Source organism: Coregonus lavaretus, assembly GCF_964263955.1.
Source record: "Coregonus lavaretus genome assembly, chromosome: 6".
In the NCBI taxonomy this organism is placed as follows: domain Eukaryota; kingdom Metazoa; phylum Chordata; class Actinopteri; order Salmoniformes; family Salmonidae; genus Coregonus; species Coregonus lavaretus.
The window spans coordinates 17623733-17650322 of NC_139993.1; the positions used below are offsets into that span (position 1 = coordinate 17623733).

General features: G+C 44.7%; 1 long non-coding RNA gene across 1 annotated transcript; it reads right to left on the minus strand.

Annotated features, from left to right (window-relative positions):
- Positions 1-1852: 1852 nt before the first annotated feature.
- LOC311130423 lies at positions 1853-2372 on the minus strand. Its single transcript, XR_014613353.1, has 2 exons — positions 2146-2372; positions 1853-2050 (listed from the first exon to the last, which is right to left on the minus strand). It is a non-coding gene; the product is annotated as an uncharacterized lncRNA (long non-coding RNA).
- Positions 2373-26590: the final 24218 nt, after the last annotated feature.

Consider the following 26590-nt stretch of genomic DNA (forward strand, 5'->3'; position numbering starts at 1 on the left):
GTCCTTCTTCTCTACAAAAAAGAACCCAGCACCAACAGCGGACGATGAGGGACGAATGATGCCAGAGGTTAGGGAGTCGCCTATGTAGGTTTCCATAGCTTCTCTCTCCGGACGGGACAGATTGAAAAGCCGACTGGACGGCAAAGGGGCTCCAGGAAGTAACTCAATAGCGCAATCGTATGGCCTATGAGGTGGTAATGAAAGTGCCTTGGACTTACTGAATACCTCGGCCAGGTCCAGGTACTCCTCAGGGACTGAAGAGAGGTCTGGAGTTTTGACAGGGGAATCAGGGGAGCCGACCGAGGGCGGAATAGCCGACCCAAGGCAAACAGAATGGCAGTGAGTGCTCCAACTGTGTATCTTGTGGTTTTGCCAATCAATATGGGGGTTGTGAAGGCTAAGCCAGGGGAAACCGAGGATAAGGGGGGAGGCCGAGGAGGAGACTACTTTAAACTGGATGGTTTCTTTGTGATTGCCGGACAGCATGAGAGAAACGGGGACAGTTTGGTGGGTGATGTTGGCAAACTGATGGCCGTCAATAGCGGTTACTGTTATAGGCTTAGGCAGGGGCTTAACAGGGATCTCAGCCTGAGTGACCAGGTTAGCGTCAATGAAACTATCCTCAGCACCAGAGTCGATGAGAGCAGCTAGTGGGAGAGACAGATTCCTGAACTGGACTGTAACTGGGATCACTAGACGGGGTGTTGTGGGCATTGAGTCAGGTATAGCACTCGCAAGTACGCCCACTTTTACCTGCGAGCTTGGTCTTTTGGGCGAACCGGACAGTTAACCAGGAAATGAGTGCGGTCCCCACAGTACATGCACTCACCAGCCCGTATGCGCCGTTCCTTTTCGACATGGGACAGACGAGCACGGCCCAGCTGCATGGGCTCGTCTAGTTCCGTGGAGGGATCCGCTGAGGTGTGTGGGCGGTGTCCGAGTGGTGGTGTTACTCGGGCTGCAGAAAGCGAGGGAGCCCCGTTAGAGGTGTGGACCCGACCGCCCCTCTCCTGTCTCCTCTCCCGTAGCCTGTTGTCTATTCGTGTAGCAAGGGAAACGAGAACATGAAGGTTAGCAGGCTCATCACGAACAGCTAGTTCATTCTTAATCGTGTCACTTAGACCGTTAACAAACGCTCCCTGAAGAGCTTCGTCGTTCCACTTGGAATCGGCTGCCAAGGTCCAAAATTCAATGGTGTATTCAGCCACGCTACCCGGGCCCTGTCGTAGCTTCAATAGTCTCTTTGTGGCGGTCCCGGCATGGTCCGGGTGATCAAACACAACTTTCAATTGAGAGGAAAAATCGTCAAACGACAGGCTGGCAATCTGCTGAGTAGAACAAGCCGCTTCTGCCCAAAGCAAAGCTTTGCCCCTCATTAACCCCAGTGCGTAATGTACCTTGGAGGATTCCGTGGAGAAAGACAGGGGCTTCTGTTGGAACACCAAGCGGCACTGAAGCAGGAAACCACGGCATTTGTTCAGGTCCCCGGCGAAAGGTTCGGGTGCGGTTGTAGGGGGTTCCCGAAAGGCAGGAGCGGAAGCCGAGCCTGGAGCCACTGTAGGAGGAACAGGCGGAGGAGAAGCAGAGGGAGGAAGGGTAGTGAGTGTTACCAGGTTAGCTACCTGAGAGGTGAGATGAGATACTTGATCCAACAACTGCTGGTTGTTATCCAATAGAGTCCGGATGAGTTGGTCGTGTTGTCCCAATAGCGTTCCCTGTGAATGGAGGGCGTGTTGTACGCCATCACCCATTGTTTCATGTGGCATCTCTGCTGAGTCCATGTTTGGCCAGTTCGTTCTATTAGGTTGGGTGGGGGACTCAGGTGCAGAGACGGACACACGGACAAAGAGAGTGAATTAGGATGTAGTTTATTCAACGTGTTTTGGCAGAGAGAAGCAGTTCTGGGTGGAGTAGCTTCAGGCCGGGGTAGGAGCTGAGTGGGGTAGAGAGCCAGTAGTCCTGAGAGCTGGATGACGAGGATATCAGGCAACAGAGGAGCAGGTTGCGGCGTGGGAATGGCAGGCAGGCAGGCAGCAGGAACAGACGGGATCTGGTCGAAGGAGAGACAGGTTACAAACGTGGCAGGAACAACAATAATACTGAGAGAGTACAACTAAACTGAGAGTGCTGTACGGGCCAAGTTACCACAGGTAGTGTAGGAACGAACTGGCGCTGGAGAGGTGTCCAGCCCGGGTAGATAACTGCTGCTTGATTGGTGACAATGAGCTGCAGCTTGATGTAACTGATCTTGTGAGAGAATGGCCACGCCCCCTGACCTAGATCCTCTGACTGCACAGCAGGGGGAGACAGACACAAACAACACACACAGGGGAAAAAAGGGAAAGGAAAACCAGCAGGAACAGGACCAACAGTGCCGGACCGTAACAGTGCCGAACCATCCACGTTATTTTGGCTAAAGCACCAAGAGTGTTGAGAACGTCCGGTCTGTTTCAAGAAATGAGCCAAAGCAATTGAGAAGGATCTTTGCCATTTTCGTGGCACTGACTCCTTATATGGGAAAGGAATTTAGTTTTGAAGCATGAGTGAACAGTTTTAGGAGAGATATGAGCTTTTGCAAGTGAGCTATAGTGTTGTGCTGAACTGTAAGACTGTTTTGCCAAATGATCTTAGAGTTTTGAGAATGTAATTTCTGTTTCAAGAAATGAGCCAAACCAATGGAGAAAAACTGTAATGTATCACCGTCCAATCTGCAGTAACTGCGTGACGTTTCCGACACCTTGTAGAATGTCCCGAATAATTCAGGCTGTTCTGGAGGCAAAGGGGGGTCCAACCCAGGACTAGATGGGTGTACCTAACAAAACTGGCCAGTGAGTGTATATCATACTTTACAAACATAACATTTTGATTACGTAGTAGACAAACCAGTTTAAAATCTATAGGTTTACAACGGTTAAGTGATTATCAACTAAGAGCAGTCGGATGAAGTAATTAAAAAGAAAATCATATCAAAAGTAATGTGAGCATTGCATTGTGAAAAGCAATTACTTTATATGAACATGTATTGCAATGTGAAATATGTATTTCTAGATGAAAAAGTAACTGTATGAATTTGTGTATTGTGCTTGAAAATGTGCTTAGAGTTTAGAAACAACTGCCTTTTTCATGATATGTTTTGAGTTATTTACTAACCGTTGGGAAAATATACCACATATTTATGAAAATTGCACCAAAGTGATTGAAAAAACTGTATGATTGTTAAAATGTTTATCAATTGTAGCCCAGATAGCACTATGCCCGCAAGATGGCCTCAGATGTTTAATAAAATAAGGGCCCCATAAGTAATTAATGTCTCACAACATATTAAACTGTTAATTCCAGAAGGGGTAAAATGATGTGAGACATGAATGAAGTAAAGTCACTCATTCGCTTTGTTGCAATTTTCATAACTATGTTGTACATTTGCACATGGGGAAAAAATAAACATGTGCCCAAGAACACATACTGCCACTTTGTCATTCAGTGCAGTTTAATGTTTCAGATGTGACTAGCTTTTATATAACAAGTTATTGTTGGCATAATAGTCTCTTACCGGTACTTACTGGCTCCCAGCCATCGGCTTAGTACATCCAGGAACAGAGACCTTTTAACAGAGAGCAGACTTGAAGCACAACTGCATTGTCTGGAAGACTGCACCACAGTGAATTAGAATTCCTCAGACAGCACACTACTACACTCCACTTTATGATGTCACAGTGGTACCTTGCAACACTGGTACCCAACATTCTCAAACATCTTGGACAACACAACCAAACGTTCTACAATAACTTACATGCACAAATCAAATAGGAAGAAGGCTGCCATGAATTGGATGCTGAAGAACAACCTTCACAGAGCAAGATCAAAGGACTGGGAGGTAATAATACTCTGAGTAGGTGTTTGGGGCCTTGTGCTTGTCACGCCCTGACCTAGAGAACTCTTGTTGGTTGGGTCAGGGTGTGAGTTCAGTTTGAGATCTATGTTATTGTATTTCTATGTTTGATTCTAGTATTTGTATTTCTATGTTTGGCCGGGTGTGATTCCCAATCAGAGGCAGCTGTCGCTCGTTGTCTCTGATTGGGGATCATACTTAGGTAGCCTGGTTGCCTACCTTAGTTGTGGGATCTTGACTCTCGTTTGGCTTGTTGTGTTGTAGCCACTGTTTGAGCTTCACGGTTCGTTGTTTTGTTATTTTGTCAAGTGTTTATTCGTATTAATAAACATGTACGCATACCGCGCTGCACCTTGGTCTGACCCGTCTCTCAACGATCGTGACAGTGCTGAACAGGAAGTAAGACTCTTAAACTAGTTCCCTACATCTATATTTTTCATAGCTGTCTATTTACCACCACAAACCAATGCTGGCATTAAGATTGCACTGAATGAGTTGTACAAGGCCATAAATCAACAGGAAAACGCTCATCCAGATGCAGCGCTCCTAGTGGCCGGGGACTTTAATGCAGGGAAACTTAAATCCGTTCTACCTAATTTCTACCAGCATGTTAAATGTACAACCAGAGGAAAAAAAACTCTAGACCACCTTTACTCCACACACAGAGACGCATACAAAGCTCTCCCTCGCCCTCCATTTGGCAAATCTGACCATAACTCTATCCTACTGATTCCTGCATATAAGCAAAAACTAAAGCAGGAAGCACTAGTGACTCGGTTAATAAAAAAGTGGTCAGATGACGCAGATGCTAAGCTACAGGACTGTTTTGCTAGCACAGACTGGAACATGTTCCGGGATTCTTCAGACAGCATTGAGGAGTACACCACATCAGTCACTGGCTTCATCAATAAGTGCATCGATGATGTCATCCCCACAGTGACCGTACGTACATACCCCAACCAGAAGCCATGGATTACAGGAAACATCCGCACTGAGCTAAAGGGTAGAGCTGCCGCTTTCAAGGAACGGGACTCTAACCCGGAAGCTTATAAGAAATCCCGCTATGCCCTCCGACGAACCATCAAACAGGCAAAGAGTCAATACAGGACTAAGATTGAATCGTACAACACTGGCTCTGACGCTCGTCGGATGTGGCAGGGCTTGAAAACTATTACAGACTACAAAGGGAAGCACAGCCGTGAGCTGCCCAGTGACACAAGCCTACCAGACGAGCTAAACCACTTCTATGCTCGCTTCGAGGCAAGCAACACTGAAGCATGCATGAGAGCACCAGCTGTTCCGGATGACTATGTGATCACGCTCTCCGTAGCCGATGTGAGTAAGACTTTTAAGCAGGTCAACATTCACAAGGCCGCAGGGCCAGACGGATTACCAGGACGTGTACTCCGAGCATGTGCTGACCAACTGGCAAGTGTCTTCACTGACATTTTCAACATGTCCCTGACTGAGTCTGTAATACCAACATGTTTCAAGCAGACCACCATAGTCCCCGTGCCCACGGACTCTAAGATAACCTGCCTAAATGACTACCGACCCGTAGCACTGACGTCTGTAGCCATGAAGTGCTTTGAAAGGCTGGTCATGGCTCACATCAACAGCATTATCCCAGAAACCCTAGACCCACTCCAATTTGCATACCGCCCCAACAGACCCACAGATGATGCAATCTCTATTGCACTCCACACTGCCCTTTCCCACCTGGACAAGAGGAACACATACGTGAGAATGCTATTCATTGACTACAGCTCAGCATTCAACACCATAGTGCCCTCTAAGCTCATCACTAAGCTAAGGATCCTGGGACTAAACACCTCCCTCTGCAACTGGATCCTGGACTTCCTGACGGGCCGCCCCCAGGTGGTAAGGGTAGGTAACAACACATCTGCCACACTGATCCTCAACACGGGGGCCCCTCAGGGGTGCGTGCTCAGTCCCCTCCTGTACTCTCTGTTCACCCATGACTGCATGGCAAGGCACGACTCCAACACCATCATTAAGTTTGCCGACGACACAACAGTGGTAGGCCTGATCACCGACAACGATGAGACAGCCTATAGGGAGGAGGTCAGAGACCTGGCCGTGTGGTGCCAGGACAACAACCTCTCCCTCAACGTGACCAAGACAAAGGAGATGATTGTGGACTACAGGAAAAAAAAGAGGACTGAGCACGCCCCCATTCTCATCGACGGGGCTGTAGTGGAACAGGTTGAGAGCTTCAAGTTCCTTGGTGTCCACATCACCAACGAACTATCATGGTCCAAACACACCAAGACAGTTGTGAAGAGGGCACGACAAAGCCTATTCCCCCTCAGGAGACTGAAAAGATTTGGCATGGGTCCTCAGATCCTCAAGAGAGCATCCTGACTGGTTGCATCACCGCCTGGTATGGCAACTGCTTGGCCTCCGACCGCAAGGCACTACAGAGGGTAGTGCGTTCGGCCCAGTACATCACTGGGGCCAAGCTTCCTGCCATCCAGGACCTCTATACCAGGCGGTGTCAGAGGAAGGCCCTCAAAATTGTCAAAAACTCCAGCCACCCTAGTCATAGACTGTTCTCTCTGCTACCGCACGGCAAGCGGTACCGGAGTGCCAAATCTAGGTCCAAAAGACTTCTCAACAGCTTCTACCCCCAAGCCATAAGACTCCTGAACAGCTAATCATGGCTACCCGGACTATTTGCACTGCCCCCCCACCCCATCCTTTTTACGCTGCTGCTACTCTGTTAATTATTTATGCATAGTCACTTTAACTCTACCCACATGTACATATTACCTCAACTACCTCAACTAGCCGGTGCCCCCGCACATTGACTCTGCAACGGTACCCCCCTGTATATATAGCCTCCCTACTGTTATTTTATTTTACTTCTGCTCTTTTTTTTCTCAACACTTTTTTTGTTGTTGTTTTATTTTTACTTTTTTTGTTAAAAATAAATGCACTGTTGGTTAAGGGCTGTAAGTAAGCATTTCACTGTGATGTCTGCACCTGTTGTATTCGGCGCACGTGACCAATAACATTTGATTTGATTTGATTCAACTGTTTTCATTACCCTATTCTAGTGCTGAGCGATTAGTGCTTTTTGAGGTCGGTTCGGTTTGATTATAAAATAATAATCACTGTTTTCGATTTCGATAATTAAAAAAATACATTAAATATGCATTATGTGGGTTGAATGCTGTAACAACACAGAATAAAACAATTCATAAAAATCCCATGATGGTAGTGACTGCCCATTACTGTTTATCACTTATTAACCATCATTTATTCACATTACTTTATTTTAATAAAATATTTAAGTTATTGTGTATATTACATTTGTTTTATTTGATGACTTTATTATTTCATTCCAAGTCATCATCTCATCTCTATAGCGCTGCTGCCTATGCTGTCTGGCAAAATCACTATTTTAGTAGCTCTTCAAGGTAAATAAGGCATACTTTTATGACTGCCATCTATCAATCACTTAGAAAGATCATGTATTTTCTGGTAGAGATACAGTACCTCAGGAAGCAACTGCTCTCCTCTTGATCACTTCTTCGATGAGGTTTAACGGCGGTTGGCATCCAATAAATGTTGCATTACCGCCACCTACTAGACTGGAGTACAACTCCCTTATACTTTGCTTGAAAAAAAAAAGAGAATACCCTACCATCTAACACTACACAGACACAAAACATTTAAAAATAATAATAAATAACACCCCCCTACTCCACTATTTAAATGTATTTAGTCCTACCTCAGGCCAACAACCTGAAAGGATGGGACACCACCACTTAACACACCCTGTAACTCTTTTGACGTCAAGTCTTGCACACCCAAATACTTCTCACAACCTCAAGTTCCATCCCTGCAGTACAGTTGATTACCATTGCTATAAATACTATAATAATAATGTATGCATGCATGACTGTAAGTCGCTTTGGATAAAAGTGTCTGCTAAATGGCTTATTATTATTATTATTATTATATATTATTATTACTAAAAATCCAATCTTACTGAAACATATATCACCTGTTGGTTTATCCCTCTGTACTGGTGCAGATCTACTACTCACACCACTCCTCTCAGGATCCCTCCCCCTTGACCCATCTTCCTCTACTTTCTTCACTGCCTCAGCATATGACAACTTCCGCAGTACTCTAACCCTGGAAACCTCAACCTGCCTCTCTCGCACGGGACATTTCTGTTCCCCAGCCCCATGGGCACCCCTACAATTAACACATACTGCTACTTTCCCCAATGCGACACATTCCTTTGTCTCATGCCCTTCTGCACACTTCTCACACCTAGGAACCTCCGTCCTACACACTGCTGCCACATGCCCATAAGCTTGACACCTCTAACAACGTAACGTATTCGGCATAAAAGCTTGCACAGGATAACTTATATATCCTAACATCACTTTGTAGGGCAAAACTCAAAAGAACAGACAATGACTCTTCTGTTTCACCACTCACGCCACCCTGTTTGCGTCGCACCAAATGACGAGCATCACAAACACGGGGAATCTTCAGTTGGTCAACTTTTATATTTACCGCTACCCCAGTAATCACTCCTTTCAATGGCGCACTTTTCTTGAGAACAAAACAATTCACAGCTCTTGCCCCAAATCGTTTAACCTGCTCCCTCTGACCAGCAGAAACACAAACAATTATCACAAGACCACTTCTGGTTACTCTCACCGATTCCACAGCACCCAACTCTGTTTTCACCGACCCTGAAACCACAAATGGATCAGCCAAAAGGCAAGGGTCCACTTTTTCCAAAAAATTCACCCCTACTGTCACAGACTCATCTTCATCCTGACCCTCGGTGCAAGCCTCGGGCTCCGAGAACTTCACCACCCCTACCACCTCTGATACTTTGCCCTCATTCACTTCCATTTATCCTCCTGTCTTCAGCTCACTCTGCTTACACTTCCTACCATTCTTCTTTAAAAAACCATCTCACTTTTTTCCGCCATTTTTAACCAACTCAAGCTCACCCTCTTCCTCCCTCTCTCTCTTAGACCTCCTCTGCCTCTCTTTTCCCCTCCATTCTATCCTCCGTATTCCAAGTATACGTCTCCTTATGATATTACTGCACTTCTCCTGACATACATCTTGTTCTTGCCTTCTCAAGGGACACCATTTAACCGGCTGTCACAATCTCCGTACAATCAGCACCAACCCCTCGGGATGTAACGTTCAACAGTGCATCCCACTTTCCTCCTGTTGATCACGCATTCGTCTGTCTCTTTTACCTAGCAGACGTTAAAGAAACACAGACTGGACAAGTAGGCACACAATAGATTATGGTCATTGTAGTTAATTTCCACGTTTTCTGTGCTAAACTATGTAGAATATTGGCCTATTAGAAACTACAACTCCCGACTAAATCGCACATTTCTGGCTTGATTTGATTTATCTCTAAAGAAACTGCACAATGTGCGCATTGAATTGAGCTCACAGAAGAAAAGAAACGAACAAAATGGAATTCAAATCATTTTACAGAAGTTGGTAAATTAGTTGTTTAAAAACTGAAAAAAAAACTCAATTTCGGTTAATTGCTCAGCAAAGAAAATAAACAAATGAAATGGAATTCAAATAATTGAACCAAAGTTGGTCAATTAGTTGTTTAAAAATGGAAAAATAACCTCAATTTCGGTTAATCACTAAGCACTACCCTATTCTCACCTGCCTTGTTATTCTATAGGCTAGAGTGCAGATAGTTCACATGTACAACAACAAATCACAGAGGACCTGTTACCACACCCTATAGCCTTGGAAATATATCAACGCAACATGCAACAATTTCAAAGATTTTACTGAGTTAGTTCATATAAGGAAATCAGTCAATTGAAATAAATTCATTAGGCCCTAATCTATGGATTGCACGTGACCCACTTGGCAGCTAGGCCCACAGAGCCAGGCCCAGCCAATCAGAACTAGTTTTTCCCCACAAAAGGGCTTTATTACAGACAGAACCAACACCATGAAACATGAAACATGGGACCAACACCTTACATGTTGTGTTTATATTTTTGTTCAGTGTACTACAGTGACCATAGGTAGTAAGTAGGCTACAGTATAATGGATAGCTACCCATCTGGGACAGCGAGGGGAAATCGATGGCGTACACACAATTCAACGGCTCAGACATGAGATGTAGGTTGCAGGGACTCCAGACAATCATGGATTATAAAGGGTAAACCAAACAGGTCGCGGACACCGACGCCTTGCATCCAGCCCGCTTAGAGGAAAACACAGTGCTCACGAGTACTGTGAGCTCTCGTTCTCCATGGCCGACGTGGGTAAGACATTTAAGCATGTTAACCTTCACAAGGCTGCCGGCCCAGACGCCATCCCTAGCCGTGTCCTCAAAGCATGTGCAGACCAGCTGGTTGGAGTATTTACAGACAAATTCAATCGCTCCCTTTCCCAATCTGTTGTCCACCATTGTTCCTGTACCCAAGAAAGTAACTGAACTAAATTACTATCGCTTGGCACACTCACCTCTGTCATCACGAAGTGCTTTGAGAGGCTAGTTAAGGATCATATCACCTCCACCTTACCCGACGCCCTAGACCCACTATAATCTGCATACCGCCCCAACAGATCCACGGATGACACAATCGCCATCACACTACACACTGCCCTATCCCATCTGGACAAGAGGAATACCAATGTAAGAATGCTGTTCATCGACTACAGCTCAGCCTTCAACACCATAGTGCCCTCCAATCTCATCACTAAACTCAGGGCCCTGGGTTTGAACCCCGCCCTGTGCAACTGTGTCCTGGACTTCCTGACGGGCCTACCCCAGGTGGTGAATGTAGGCATCAACTCCTCCGGTATGCTGAACCTCAACACAGGGGCCCCACAAGTGTGCGCTCTCAGTCCCATCCTGTACTCTCTGTTCACCCTTGACTGTGTGGCCACGCACGTCTCCAACTCCATCAGCAAGTTTGCAGACGACACAACAGTGGTAGGCCTGATTACCAACAATGACAAGACAGCCTATGAAGTGAGGGCCCTGGCGAAATGGTGCCCGGAAAATAAGATCTACCTCAACGTCAACAAAACGAAGGAGCTGATCGTTGACGTCAGGAGACAGCAGAGGGAGCTGAAGGAGCAACCCTAGTCATTGGTGTCTCCATTACCCACAATATTAGACTTAAAAATAATCATCCAGCGATCATACATTGTTAACCAGGAGGCAGGGCAACCGACGTAAAGACTCATCTGAAGGGTGGGTGCTGGTTAAGGCTAAAACTGGCGAGCGTAGAGAGTATAGGGATATTATTATCCACGTCGGCACCAACAATGTTAGGATGAAACAGTCAGAGGTCACCAAGCGCAACATAGCTTCAGCGTGTAAATTAGCTAGAAAGATGTGTCGGCATCGAGTAAATGTCTCTGGCCCCCTCCCAGTTAAGGAGAGTAATGAGCTCTACAGCATTCTCACAACTCAATCACTGGTTGAAAACTGTTTTCTGCCCCTCCCAAAATATAGAATTTGTAGATAATTGTCCCTCTTTCTGGGACTCACCCACAAACAGGACCAAACATAGACATGGCTCTAACTCCTCTAGCTCCACAATGAGATAGTGCAGGCCAGGCAGAAGTTAGCCAGCCTGCCAGCTTAGTGGAGTCTGCCACTAGCACAGTCAGCTTATTCAGCTCAGCTATCCCCATTGAGACTGTGTCTGTGCCTCGATCTGGGTTGGGCAAAACTAAACATTGCGGTGTTCGCCTTAGCAATCTCACTGTAATAAAGACCTCCTCCATTCCTGTCATTATTGAAAGAGATTGTGATATCTCCCATCTCAAAATAGGGCTACTTAATGTTAGATCCCTCACTTCCAAGGCAGCCATAGTCAACAAACTAATCAATGAACTAATCACTGATCATAATCTTGATGTGATTGGCCTGATTGAAACATTGTTCAAGCCTCTCCTCCTGGTTATACTAGTGACCATATCCCCCGCACATCCCGCAAAGGCGGAGGTGTTGCTAACATTTACGACAGCAAATGTCAATTTACCCCCCAAAAAATGACTGTGTTTTCGCCTTTTGAGCTTCTAGTCAGGAAATCTATGCAGCCTACTCAATCACTTTTTATATCTACTGTTCACAGGCCTCCTGGGCCACATACAGCATTCCTCACTGAGCTCCCTGAGTTCCTATCGGACCTTGTAGTCATGGCAGATGATATTCAAATTTTTCGTGACTTTAATATTCACATGGAAAAGTCCACAGACCTACTCCAAAAGGCTTTCGGAGCCATCATTGACTCAGTGGGTTTTGTCCAAAGTCTCCGGACCTACTCCTTGCCACAGTCATACCCTGGATTTAGTTTTGTCCAGTGGAATAAATATTGTGGATCTAAATGTTTTTCCTCATAATCTTGGACTATCGGACCACCATCTAATTACGTTTGCAATCGCAACAAATAATCTGCTCTGACCACAACCAAGGATCATCAAAAGCCGTGCTATAAATTCTCGGAAAACACAAAGACTCCTAGATGCCCTTCCAGACTCCCTCCACCTACCCAAGGATGTCGGAGTACAAAGATCTTGGTTAACCACCTAACTGAGGATCTAAACTGAACCTTGCATAATACCCTAGATGCAGTCGCACCCCTAAAAACCCAAAACATTTTTCACAAGAAATTAGCTCCCTGGTATACAGAAAATACCTGAGCCCTGAAGTAAGCTTCCAGAAAATTGGAACGGAAATGGCGCTCCACCAAACTGGAAGACTTCCAACTAGCTTGGAAAGACAGTACAGTGCAATATCGAAGAGCCCTCACTGCTGCTCGATCATCCTATTTTTCCAACCTAATTGAGGAGAATAAGTATAGTCCAACATTTATTTTTGATACTGTCGCAAAGCACACTAAAAAGCAGCATTCCCCAAGAGAGGATGCCTTTCACTTCAGCCAAGATTAATTAATGAACTTCTTTGACGAAAAGATCATGATCATTAGAAAGCAAATTACGGAGTCCTCTTTGAATCTGCGTATTTCTCCAAAGCTCAGCTGTCCTGAGTCTGCACAGAACTGCCAGGACCTAGGATCAATGGAGGCACTCAAGTTTTTTATATCCTATATCTCTTGACACATTCATGAAAATAGTCATAGCCTCTAAACCTTCAAGCTGCATACTGGACCCTATTCCAACTAAACTACTGAAAGAGCTACTTTCTGTGCTTGGCCCTCCTATTTTCAACATAATAAATAGCTTCCTAACCTCTGGATGTGTAGCAACCTCACTAAAAGTGGCAGTAATAAAGCCTGTCTTGAAAAAGCCAAACGTTGACCCAGAAAATGTAAAAAACTATTGGCCTATATCAAATCTCCCATTACTCTCAACATTTTTTGAAAAAGCTGTTGCGCAGCAACTCACTGCCTTCCTGAAGGCAAATAATGTATATGAAATGCTTCATTCTGGTTTTAGACCCCATCACAGCACTGAGACTGCACTCGTGAAGGAGGTAAATTACCTTTTTAATGGTGTCAGACCAAGGCTCTGCATATGTCCTCATGCTCCTAGACCTTAGTGCTGCTTTTGACCCCATCGATCACCACATTCTTTTGGAGAGATTGGAAACCCTAATTGGTCTACACGGACAAGTTCTTCCTGGTTTAGATCTTCTCTGTCGTAAAATATATCAGTAAATCTCTGTGGATGGTTTGTCCTCAGTGTACGTCAAGGTTCCGTTTTAGGACCACTATTGTTTTCACTATATATTCTACCTCTTGGTGATGTCATTCGGAAACACAATGTCAACTTTCACTGCTATGCAGACGACATGCAATTGTACATTTCGATAAAAGATGGTGAAGCCCCAAAATTGCCTACTCTGGAAGTCTGTGTTTCAGACATAAGTAAGTGAATGGCGGCAAATATTTTACTTTTAAACTCGGATGAAACAGAGATGCTAGTTCTAGGTCCCAAGAAACAAAGAGATCTGCTGTTGGATCTGACAATTAATCTTGAGGGTTGTACAGTCGTCTCAAATAAAACTGTGAAGGACCTCGTCGTTACTCTCAACCCTGATTTCTCATTTGACTAACATATCAAGAATATTTCAAGGACAGCTTTTTTCCATCTTCATAACATTGCAAAAATATGAAACGTTTTAACCAAAAATGATGCAGAAAAGCGAATCCATGCTTTTGTCATTTCTAGATTAGACTCCGATAATGATCTACTCTCCGGCTACCTGGATAAAGCGAAGAAAAAAATCAGTTAGTGCTAAACACGGCTGCTAGAATCTTGACTAGAACCAACAAATTTCATCATATTCCTCCAGTGCTAGCCTCTCTACACTGGCTTCCTGTTAAGGCTAGGGCTGATTTCAAGGTTTTACTGCTAACCTACAAAGCATTACTGTCATGGATCCCCCCGGTACTGCTGCTTATTCCGTTCACCAGCTCCGGAGGTCTACGTCACCGGCCTTCTAGGCGTCACTGACCTGGTTCATTACCACCAACCTGGACTTTCTTGTCTCATTACGCACACCTGGTTCTCATTCCCCTTGTCTCATTACGCACACCTGGTTCTCATTCCCCCTCATATCATGTTCCAAGATGGCGTAGCAGTGCGGTCGCTTTTATTTTCGTCCTGTGTAAATATCCCGTTTCTTGTTTTTTTGTCTATATTTCTCAATTTTTTACTTTCATTCTTTAACTAAATATACTTTCCTGCAACCCGCCTCACCCAACGTGGAAAGGATTCTATTATTTCTTTATAACTTTCATCAAGAACCGTAAGCTGAAAATAGTGGCTACCTGTTATTAGTCACCGTTAGCGTCTTCACTATTGTCCGTGGCCTACACTATCCACCAGCCAGCTCTAGCTAGCCTGGACAATTCGTCGGCCAGTCTGCACAGCGTGCTATCGACCCAGCGTGCTATCGACCCAGAGCTTATTGGACTTTCTGCCGGAATCACTGGACCCTAGCGCCGGATCATCACAACCAGCTAGCTAGCTAGCTTCAACCTGTTGTTGGCTGATTACCATTACCATTGCCCTATAGCAAGCACCAGTTAGCCTTGAGCTAGCCTCAGGCCCATCTCCCGGCTATCTACCTCTCTGTCAACCGGACGGGACCTCCTAGTGTTGACACTGAGCCCCGCCGATCCAACACGACTGGTTTGCCGACGAAATAGTCTGATGTGGTTTCAACAGGCTTCCCGTTGCGACGACCACGAAGATCCATCTGCCACCCCCGGCCCGCTAGCACACGCAAACCACAACTGTGCTCCCTGCTAGCTGTGCCGAAGCAGCAATTTGAACTGCTCTCGGACTCACATATTGCTGTTCACTGGACCTTATGATCACTCAGCTGCACAGCTGATGCCTGCTGGACTGTTCCTTTACACGGTACCCTGTCCTGTTTATTCTGTTTAGTCTTAGCCCAAACGTTATCGCTATTTCCAGTTGTGTCTTAGCTCTCTCTAATAACACATGTGACTGCTTTATGCCTCTCTCCCATGTCAATTATGCCTTGCCTATTGCTGTTTGGGTTAGTTCTTATTATACAATTTCAATGTAGAACCCCTAGTCCCTCTCAAACTGCCTCATACAGTTCCTTTGTTCCCCCCCCCATACACGCCGAGACCGGCTCAATCGATGCCTCCAATGACGCTATCTCTTTCATTGTTACACAACGCTTAGGGTTACCTGAACTGTACTCATATCCTTCCATATCCTTTTCTGTACATAATGCCCTGAATCTTTTCTACAACGCCCGGAGAACTGCCCCCTTTATTCTATGTACCCAACGCACTAGAAGACCAGTTCTTAAAGCCTTTAGTCGTATCCTTATTCTAGTCCTCCTCTGTTCCTCTGGTGATGTAGAGGCTAACCCAGGCCCTGCAGCCCCCAGTATCACTCCTACTCCCCAGGAGCTATCATTTGTTGACTTCTGTAACCGTAAAAGTCTTGGTTTTCTGCACATAAATATCAGAAGCCTCCTTCCTAAGTTTGAGTTATTCACTGCGTTAGCACACTCCGCCAACCCTGATGTTCTAGCAGTGTCTGAATCCTGGCTTAGGAAGGCCACCAAAAATTCTGAAATTTCCATCCCCAACTATAACATTTTCCGTCTAGATAGAACTGCCAAAGGGGGTGGAGCTGCAATCTACTGTAGAGATAGCCTGCAGAGCTCCATCATACTATCCAGGTCTGTGCCCAAACAGTTTGAGCTTCTACTTCTAAAAATCCACCTTTCCAGAAATAAATCTCTCACTGTTGCCGCTTGCTACAGACCCCCCTCAGCCCCCAGCTGTGCCCTGGACACCATATGTGAATTGATTGCCCCCCATCTATCCTCAGAGTTCGTACTGCTTGGTGACCTAAATTGGGATATGCTTAACACCCCGGCCATCCTACAATCTAAACTAGATGCCCTCAATCTCACACAAATTATCAACGAACCTACCAGGTACAATCCTAAATCCGTAAACATGGGTACCCTCATAGATATCATCCTGACTAACTTACCCTCTAAATACACCTCCGCTGTCTTCAACCAGGATCTCAGCGATCACTGCCTTATTGCCTGCGTCCGAAACGGGTCCGCGGTCAAACGACCACCCCTCATCACTGTCAAACGCTCCCAAAAACACTTCAGCGAGCAGGCCTTCCTAATTGACCTGGCCCAGGTATCCTGGATGGATATAGATCTCATTCCGTCAGTAGAGGATGCCTGGTTGTTCTTTAAAAGTAATTTCCTCTCAATCTTAAATAGACATGCCCCATTCAAAAAATACAGAACTAAGAACAGATATAGCCCCTGGTTCTCCTCAGACTTGACTGCCCTTGACCAGCACAAAAACATCCTGTGGCGTACTGCATTAGCATCAAATAGCCCCCGTGATATGCAACTTTTCAGGGAAGTTAGGAACCAATATACACAAGCAGTTAGGAAAGCAAAGGCTAACTTTTTCAAACAGAAATTTGCATCCTGTAGCACTAACTCCAAAAAGTTTTGGGACACTGTAAAGTCCATGGAAAATAAGAGCACTTCCTCCCAGCTGCCCACTGCACTGAGGCTAGGAAACACTATCACCACCGATAAATCTACAATAATCGAGAATTTCAACAAGCATTTTGCTACGGCTGGCCATGCTTTCCACCTGGCTACCACTACCCCGGCTACCAGCTCTGCACCCTCCGCTGCAACTTGCCCATGCCCCCCCCGCTTCTCCTTCACACAAATTCAGACAGCTGATGTTCTAAAAGAGCTGCAAAATCTGGACCCCTACAAATCATCTGGGCTTGACAATCTGGACCCTTTCTTTCTAAAACTAGCCGCCGAAATTGTCGCAACCCCTATTACTAGCCTGTTCAACCTCTCTTTCGTAACGTCTGAGATCCCCAGAGATTGGAAAGCTGCCGCGGTCATCCCCCTCTTCAAAGGGGGTGACACTCTAGATCCAAACTGTTACAGACCCATATCCATCCTGCCCTGCCTTTCAAAAGTTTTTGAAAGCCAAGTCAACAAACAGATCACCGACCATTTCGAATCCCACCGTACCTTCTCCGCTATGCAATCCGGTTTCCGAGCTGGTCATGGGTGCACTTCAGCCACGCTCAAGGTCCTAAATGATATTATAACCGCGATCGATAATAGACAGTACTGTGCAGCCGTTTTCATTGACCTGGCCAAGGCTTTCGACTCTGTCAACCACCGCATTCTTATTGGCAGACTAAATAGCCTTGGTTTCTCAAATGACTGCCTCGCCTGGTTCACCAACTACTTCTCAGATAGAGTTCAATGTGTCAAATCGGAGGGCCTGTTGTCTGGACCTATGGCAGTCTCTATGGGGGTGCCACAGGGTTCAATTCTTGGGCCAACTCTTTTCTCTGTGTATATCAATGATGTCGCTCTTGCTGCTGGTGACTCTCAGATCCACCTCTACGCAGACGACACCATTTTGTATACATCTGGCCCTTCATTGGACACTGTGTTAACAAACCTCCAAACGAGCTTCAATTCCATACAACACTCCTTCAGTAGCCTCCAACTGCTCTTAAACACCAGTAAAACTAAATGCATGCTCTTCAACCGAACGCTGCTTGCACCCGCCCACCCGACTAGAATCACTACTCTAGACGGGTCTGACCTAGAGTATGTGGACAACTACAAATATCTAGGTGTCTGGTTAGACTGTAAACTCTCCTTCCAGACTCACATTAAGAATCTCCAATCCAAAGTTAAATCTAGAATCGGTTTCCTATTTCGCAACAAAGCCTCCTTCACTCATGCTCCAAACATGCCCTCGTAAAACTGACTATCCTACCGATCCTTGACTTCGGCGATGTCATTTACAAAATAGCCTCCAACACTCTACTCAGCAAATTGGATGTTGTCTATCACAGTGCCATCCGTTTTGTCTCCAAAGCCCCATATAATACCCACCACTGTGACCTGTACGCTCTTGTTGGCTGGTCCTCACTACATATTCGTCGCCAAACCCACTGGCTCCAGGCCATCTATAAATCACTGCTAGGCAAATCCCCGCCTTATCTTAGCTCATTGGTCACCATAGCAACACCCACCCGTAGTCTGCGCTCCAGCGGGTATATCTCACTGGTCATCCCCAAAGCCAACACCTCCTTTGGCCGCAATTCCTTCCAGTTCTCTGCTGCCAATGACTGGAACAAATTGCAAAAATCTCTGAAGCTGGAGACACTTATCTCCCTCATTAACTTTAAGCATCAGTTGTCAGAGCACCTTACCGATCACTGCACCTGTACACAGCCCATCTGAAATTAGCCCGCCCAACTACCTCATCCCTATATTGTTATTTATTTTGCTCATTTGTACCCAGTATCTCTATTTGCACATCATCTCTTGCACATCATTCCAGTGTTAATACTAAATTGTAATTATTTTGCACTATAGCCTATTTTATTGCCTTACCTCCATAACTTGCTAAATTTGCACACTGTATATTAATTGTATTTCTGTTGTATTTTTGACTTTGTTTTGTTTTACCCCATATGTAACTCTGTGTTGTTGTTTTTATCGCACTGCTTTGCTTTATCTTGGCCAGGTCGCAGTTGTAAATGAGAACTTGTTCTCAACTGGTTTACCTGGTTAAATAAAGGTGAAATAAAATTAAAAAAAATTAAAAATTTGTATGTGTATATATGTGCCCTCTGTTCCCCATTGTCCTGGTTGATTATTGTCCCATGTACGTTGGTTTCGTGATTACACTGTATTACAGTTTACATGCTGAGTAATTGTGCACTTGTTATTACGGGTCTCATCCCATGTGTAATGGGGCGGCAGGTAGCTTAGTGGTTAAGAGTGTTGTGCCAGTAACCGAAAGGTCGCTGGTTCTAATCCCCGAGCCGACTAGGTGAAAAACCTGTCGATGTGCCCTTGAGCAAGGCACTTAACCCTAATTGCTCCTGTAAGTCGCTCTGGATAAGAGCGTCTGCTAAATGACCAATTTATTTATTATTTTATTTATATGTATTATTTAGAGGTTTACACCTCGCTCTTTTGTTTGGGTTACAGCCCTGTGTTATATACAGTGGGGGAAAAAAGTATTTAGTCAGCCACCAATTGTGCAAGTTCTCCCACTTAAAAAGATGAGAGAGGCCTGTAATTTTCATCATAGGTACACGTCAACTATGACAGACAAATTGAGAGTTTTTTTCTCCAGAAAATCACATTGTAGGATTTTTAATTAATTTATTTGCAAATTATGGTGGAAAATAAGTATTTGGTCACCTACAAACAAGCAAGATTTCTGGCTCTCACAGACCTGTAACTTCTTCTTTAAGAGGCTCCTCTGTCCTCCACTCGTTACCTGTATTAATGCCACCTGTATGAACTTGTTATCAGTATAAAAGACACCTGTCCACAACCTCAAACAGTCACACTCCAAACTCCACTATGGCCAAGACCAAAGAGCTGTCAAAGAACACCAGAAACAAAATTGAAGGCCTGCACCAGGCTGGGAAGACTGCATCTGCAATAGGTAAGCAGCTTGGTTTGAAGAAATCAACTGTGGGAGAAATTATTAGGAAATGGAAGACATACAAGACCACTGATAATCTCCCTCGATCTGGGGCTCCACGCAAGATCTCACCCCGTGGGGTCAAAATGATCACAAGAACGGTGAGCAAAAATCCCAGAACCACACGGGGGGACCTAGGGAATGACCTGCAGAGAGCTGGGACCAAAGTAACAAAGCCTACCATCAGTAACACACTACGCCGCCAGGGACTCAAATCCTGCAGTGCCAGACGTGTCCCCCTGCTTAAGCCAGTACATGTCCAAGCCCGTCTGAAGTTTGCTAGAGTGCATTTGGATGATCCAGAAGAGGATTGGGAGAATGTCATATGGTCAGATGAAACCAAAATAGAACTTTTTGGTAAAAACTAAACTCGTCGTGTTTGGAGGACAAAGAATGCTGAGTTGTATCCAAAGAACACCATACCTACTGTGAAGCATGGGGGTGGAAACATCATGCTTTGGGGCTGTTTTTCTGCAAAGGGACCAGGACGACTGATCCGTGTAAAGGAAAGAATGAATGGGGCCATGTATCGTGAGATTTTGAGTGAAAACCTCCTTCCATCAGCAAGGGCATTGAAGATGAAACGTGGCTGGGTCTTTCAGCATGACAATGATCCCAAACACACCGCCCGGGCAACGAAGGAGTGGCTTCGTAAGAAGCATTTCAAGGTCCTGGAGTGGCCTAGCCAGTCTCCAGATCTCAACCCCATAGAAAATCTTTGGAGGGAGTTGAAAGTCCGTGTTGCCCAGCGACAGCCCCAAAACATCACTGCTCTAGAGGAGATCTGCATGGAGGAATGGGCCAAAATACCAGCAACAGTGTGTGAAAACCTTGTGAAGACTTACAGAAAACGTTTGACCTGTGTCATTGCCAACAAAGGGTATATAACAAAGTATTGAGAAACTTTTGTTATTGACCAAATACTTATTTTCCACCATAATTTGCAAATAAATTCATAAAAAATCCTACAATGTGATTTTCTGGATATTTTTTTCTCATTTTGTCTGTCATAGTTTACGTGTACCTATGATGAAAATAACAGGTCTCTCTCATCTTTTTAAGTGGGAGAACTTGCACAATTGGTGGCTGACTAAATACTTTTTTCCCCCACTGTATTCTCAATTGGATTGCGGTCTGGGCTTTGACTAGGCCATTCCAAGACCTTTAAATGTTTCCTCTTAAACCACTTGAGTGTTGCTTTAGCAGTATGCTTAGGGTCATTGTCCTGCTGGAAGGGGAACCTCCGTCCCAGTCACAAATCTCTGGAAGACTGAAACAGGTTTCCCTCAAGAATTTCCCTGTATTTAGCGCCATCCATCATTCCTTCAATTCTGACCAGTTTCCCAGTCCCTGCCGATGTAAAACATCCCCACAGCATGATGCTACCACCACCATGCTTCACTGTAGGGATGGTGTTCTCGGGGTGATGAGAGGTGTTGGGTTTGCGCCAGACATAGCATTTCCTTGATGGCCAAAAAGCTCAATTGTAGTCTTATCTGACCAGAGTACCTACTTCCATATCTTTGGGGAGTCTCCCAAATGCCTTTTGGCAAACACCAAACATGTTTGCTTATTTTATTCTTTAGGCAATGGATTTTTTCTGGCCACTCTTCCGTAAAGCCCAGCTCTGTGGAGTATACGGCTTAAAGTGGTCCCATGGACAGATACTCCAATCTCTGCTGTGGAGCTTTGCAGCTCCTTCAGGGTTATCTTTGGTCTCTTTGTTGCCTCTCCGTTTAATGCCCTCCTTCCCTGGTCTGTGAGTTTCGGTGGGCAGCCCTCTCTTGGCAGGTTTGTTGTGGTGCCATATTCTTTCATTTTTTTCATTATGGACTTAGTGGTGCTCCATGGGATGTTCAAAGTTTCAGATATATTTTTATAACCCAACCCTGATCTGTACTTCTCCACAACTTTGTCCCTGACCTGTTTGGAGAGCTCCTTGGTCTTCATGGTGCTGCTTGCTTGGTGGTGCCCCTTGCTTAGTGGTGTTGCAGACTCTGGGGCCTTTCAGAACAGGTGTATATATTTTGTCATTTAGCAGATGCTCTTATCCAGAGCGACTTACAGTTAGTGAGTGCATACATTTTATTTTTTCATACTGGCCCCCCGTGGGAATCGAACCAACAACCCTGGCGTTGCAAGCGCCATGCTCTACCAACTGAGCTACACGGGACTACAGTATATATACTGAGATCATGTGACAGATCATGTGACACTTAGATTGCACACAGGTGGACTTTATTTAACTAATAATGGGACTTCTGAAGGTAATTGGTTGCACCAGATCTTATTTAGGGGCTTCATATGCATGCACCACTTTTCAGTTATTTATTTTTTAGAATTTCTTGAAACAAGTTATTTTTTTCATTTCACTTCACCAATTTTGAATATTTTGTGTATGTCCATTATATGAAATCCAAATAAAAATCAATTTACATTACAGGTTGTAATGCAACAAAATAGGAAAAACACCAAGGGGGATGAATACTTTTGCAAGGCACTGTATATGGCAAATGGACATAACATCCTGCTTTAGTACTTTCAATACTTACATATGCAATTTGGACATTTCATGAGGACATCCTGTCTCGCCTCTATGACGCAGAGTAGATGCAGGGAGAGGATACCCCCATCGTCCCTCCGTTCTGTATCATCTTGTCAGTGGTATGGGACGTGGACACCAACATACGGCAGGCCCTGCGCACGGAACCCACACCTGCTCAGTGCCCGGAGAACCGCGCCTACGTGCCCACGGGTGTGCGGGATCACCTCTTTTCCTGGGCGCACACGGTGCCTGTGTCGGGTCATCCTGGGATAGGCCGTACCATAGCCTGCCTGACTGAGAAGTACTGGTGGACCACCTTCGCTAGGGACGTCCGGGTTTACGTCTCTTCCTGCTCCATCTGTGCCCAGTCTAAGACACCCAGACACCTCCCTTATGGAAAGCTCCATCCACTGACAGTTCCACAATGACCCTGGTCTCACCTCTCAGTGGACTTTGTCACTGACCTTCCCCCCCTCCCCGGGGAACACCACCATTCTCGTAATTTTGGACCGGTTTTCCAAAGCTTGTCGCCTCCTTCCTCTGCCTGGGCTCCCGTCGGCCATACAAACCGCGGAGACTCTTTTTACGCACATCTTCCGGCAGTACGGGATCCCGGAGGACATTGTGTCAGACCGTGGTCCTCAGTTCACCTCACGCAGTTCACCTCACGCGTATGGAAAGCGTTCATGAAACGCCTGGGGGTCACGGTCAGTCTCACTTCCGGGTACCGTCCTCAAGCTAATGGGCAGGTGGAGAGGGTCAATCAGGAAGTGGGCAGGTTCCTGAGGTGCTACTGTCAGGACTGGCCGGGAGAGTGGCCGAATGTTCTACCTTGGGCTGAGTACGCGCAGAATTCCCTTCACTTTCCCTGCTGGAAGCTGAGCCTGCGGTTTGTGGGGCCGTTTAAAGTCCTGAGGAGGGTTAATGAGGTAACGTACCATTTGCTACTCCCTGCTGATTACCGCATTAACCCGACTTTCCATGTGTCTCTCCTCAGGCCAGTGGAGCCTGGTCCCCTCGCTGAGGCTGGACCCAGTGATGCCCCGCCTCCTGCTCTGGACATCGAGGGAGGTCCGACGTACTCGATCCGTGAAGTCCTGGATTCGAAGCGTCGGGCGGGGCGTCTCCAGTACCTCATCGACTGGGAGGGCCCAGAGGAGCGGTGCTGGGTTCCTGCGGTGGACATCCTGGACGCTTCGCTGACCAGGGATTTTCACAGTCGGCGCCCTGACCTAAATCATGGCATTGAACATTTCAGCAGACTTTTAGCCCTCCATAACTGGCTACGAGACTATTGCAGCTCTGTGGGTGTAACATGTATTAACAATTTTGATGCCTTCTGAAAACAAACCTCCTTTTATAAGGAGGATGGGATCCACCCAAATAATTTAGGTTCCTGGATTCTTTCACAGCAGTATAAGGCTGCATTGAGACAATGACTTATCAATGACCCAAGCCCAGCTCAGTTAACCCCTATCATTGTGTCGCTGAGTTGTCATAATACCTCAACAAATGTACATTATCCCAGGGGCATTGGAAGACACAATGTAAGTAACTTAATTTATGTCCCTCTAACTGCCATGAATGCCTCTGCTGATCCTACAGCTATTGTATGCAGTAATCATCTGCCTATGAACCAGAGTTATATTGTTAGCACTGAGGTGGTGTGCCCTAGTAGGAAGTCCACTGTAACATAAATAACATGAGCAGTTAGGTGCAATCTTACTAGCAGCAATATCATTTTTGTGCAAAGCAATGATGACGGCACGTGTTTCCTTGCAGGTAACCATGGTTAACAGTGGAAGAACAATAATTTCAAGCACCACCCTCCTTTTAAAGCTTCCAGTCTGTTATTCTAACTCAATCAGCATGACAGAGTGATCTCCAGCCTTGTCCTCGTCAACACTCTCACCTGTGTTAACGAGAGAATCACTGACATGATGTCAGCTGGTCCTTTTGTGGCAGGGCTGAAATGCAGTGGAAATGTTTTTGGGGGTATTAAGTTCATTTTCATGGCAAAGAGGGACTTTGCAATGAATTGAAATTCATCTGATCACTCTTCATAACATTCTGGAGTATATGCAAATTGCCATCATAAAAACTGAGGCAGCAGACTTTGTGAAAATTAATATTTGTGTCATTCTCAAAACTTTTGACCACAACTGTACATTATATGAAAGAGGCGTATAAAGCATGTGATTTAATGAGCGCACGATGGCAAGGAAATATAAGTAATAAGGAGAAAAGTCATTTAACAAAGTTAAGTAATTGAATGGGACAACATGGGCTATTTTATGAACAAAGAGCAGAAAGTAATTTGAATCTGAAGGGTGCATAATAATTTATAGAAATGGATATGATAATTTGACATAAGTTTGGATAAGAAGTTACAATATATAACAGAATTAAGACATAGAATATCAAGGAGTGGTATGGAGATTGTGAGGTTCTTTTAGAGAGTAGTGGACAAGTCTGTATTTTCTGGGACAGACAGGGCAGTGTCCTGGAAATTACAGTCAGTTTTTTTTTTGGTTCCGCTGGGAGTATATTTGAAGAAGTGATTTGTGTCGATTGAGAATTGGTTAAAAAAACCACGAAGAGATTCTTTGATGTGAGTACATAGAAGTTTCTAACGTTATATATGGAGTTTGTGACGATGTGGAAATAGGATGAAGTTTATGTGAGTAATGGTTTACTAGATAAATTAGAAAATTATAATTAAGAGTGCTATGTATGTATTAACTTGCTCACCCAAACCTAGACGTACGTCATGGGGAAGAAATAATGAATACGGGTTTTCTAAGTTGTACCGTTGTTAGATCCTTTGATAGAGTTAAGATTTAAGAAATTAACTGCCCATAAGGTTGGAATTCATAGACATAACTTATAGTATTGTACAAAGCCAATTTAGGGTTTCCATTAAACTAATTATCATTGCGGAGCTAAGGTGGTGAAGGGAAGGAACTTCATTTTGTATCAGATGGTAAGGCGACAAACCATTGTAATTGCACTATCTATGGGATGTTTGTGTCAGTTCAATATCATTGGGGCAATGGCATAGAGTAAACAAATCTGGGTTTCTGAGTGTAATTCAACTGCTGGTATGTGTTGCTTGAACGGATACTACAGAGTATTTGGTTTGGTGGTGTAGAAGGGAAGGTTTGAAGCGTGCGTGGTTGAAATGGAAAGACTCACTTATTTAACAGGAATAGCGAGACGATTTCGTGGTAGTCATTTTTTTGCGTTGCCTAGGGGTTTGCTAGATTAAACGATTGAGAATGATGGCGTAATGTCAATCCATAAATGGGATATTAATACTATGGATATAAATTCAATATATGCTGCTCAAATACAGCAAGTGTTTGGTATTACTTGTAGCCTACTTAGAAAGGACAGTTACCTAGATCTGCTGTATTCTAATTATGGCGGATTGGTGGTTTCAGAAGAGCTGTGGCTAAGATCTTAGAAACAAACACCAGGAATAATGAAGCAGTGTTGGAAGGAAGCAGAGTATGAAAGATAACATTGACTGAGGAATATAGCAACTTTTGGTTGTAAGGACCGCGGATTTTGTGGAACGACGGGTAACAGTGTTTTTAAGGGTGAATGTTGTTGATGTGTGTAGAGGGTCCATGGTTCAAGCCCAGGTAGGGACGGAAGCAAAACTCTTACATTGATGATGTTGACGTGGATTAGTGGTTTAATTTATACAATTATATGAAAGAGATTGTCTTACCAACCCATAGCGGATAGTATAACATATTAATTAAAGTTGTATCTCTGTGAATAGATGTTTTGTTTGTTTTGACTATAACTTTAAAATAATTTGTCATCGGTTGAAGTTTGATAGATATTGCAGAGGGTTTTCTGTGTTAGACAGATAAGTAGGTTAATTGGGTGATGAGAAATGTTGAATTGGATTGTTTGAAGAAGGATAAGTAGGGTCATTGGGAGATGTGAAATGTTGAATTGGATTGTTTAATAGACTGGTATTAAAATAATTATTTCTAGTAAGGTCAATGAAAATATGTTATTAGGTAGTAGTGGTTTGTGGATACAATTTACTAATGACATGATTTAGTAAGAGGGTGAAAAAGAGTAGTG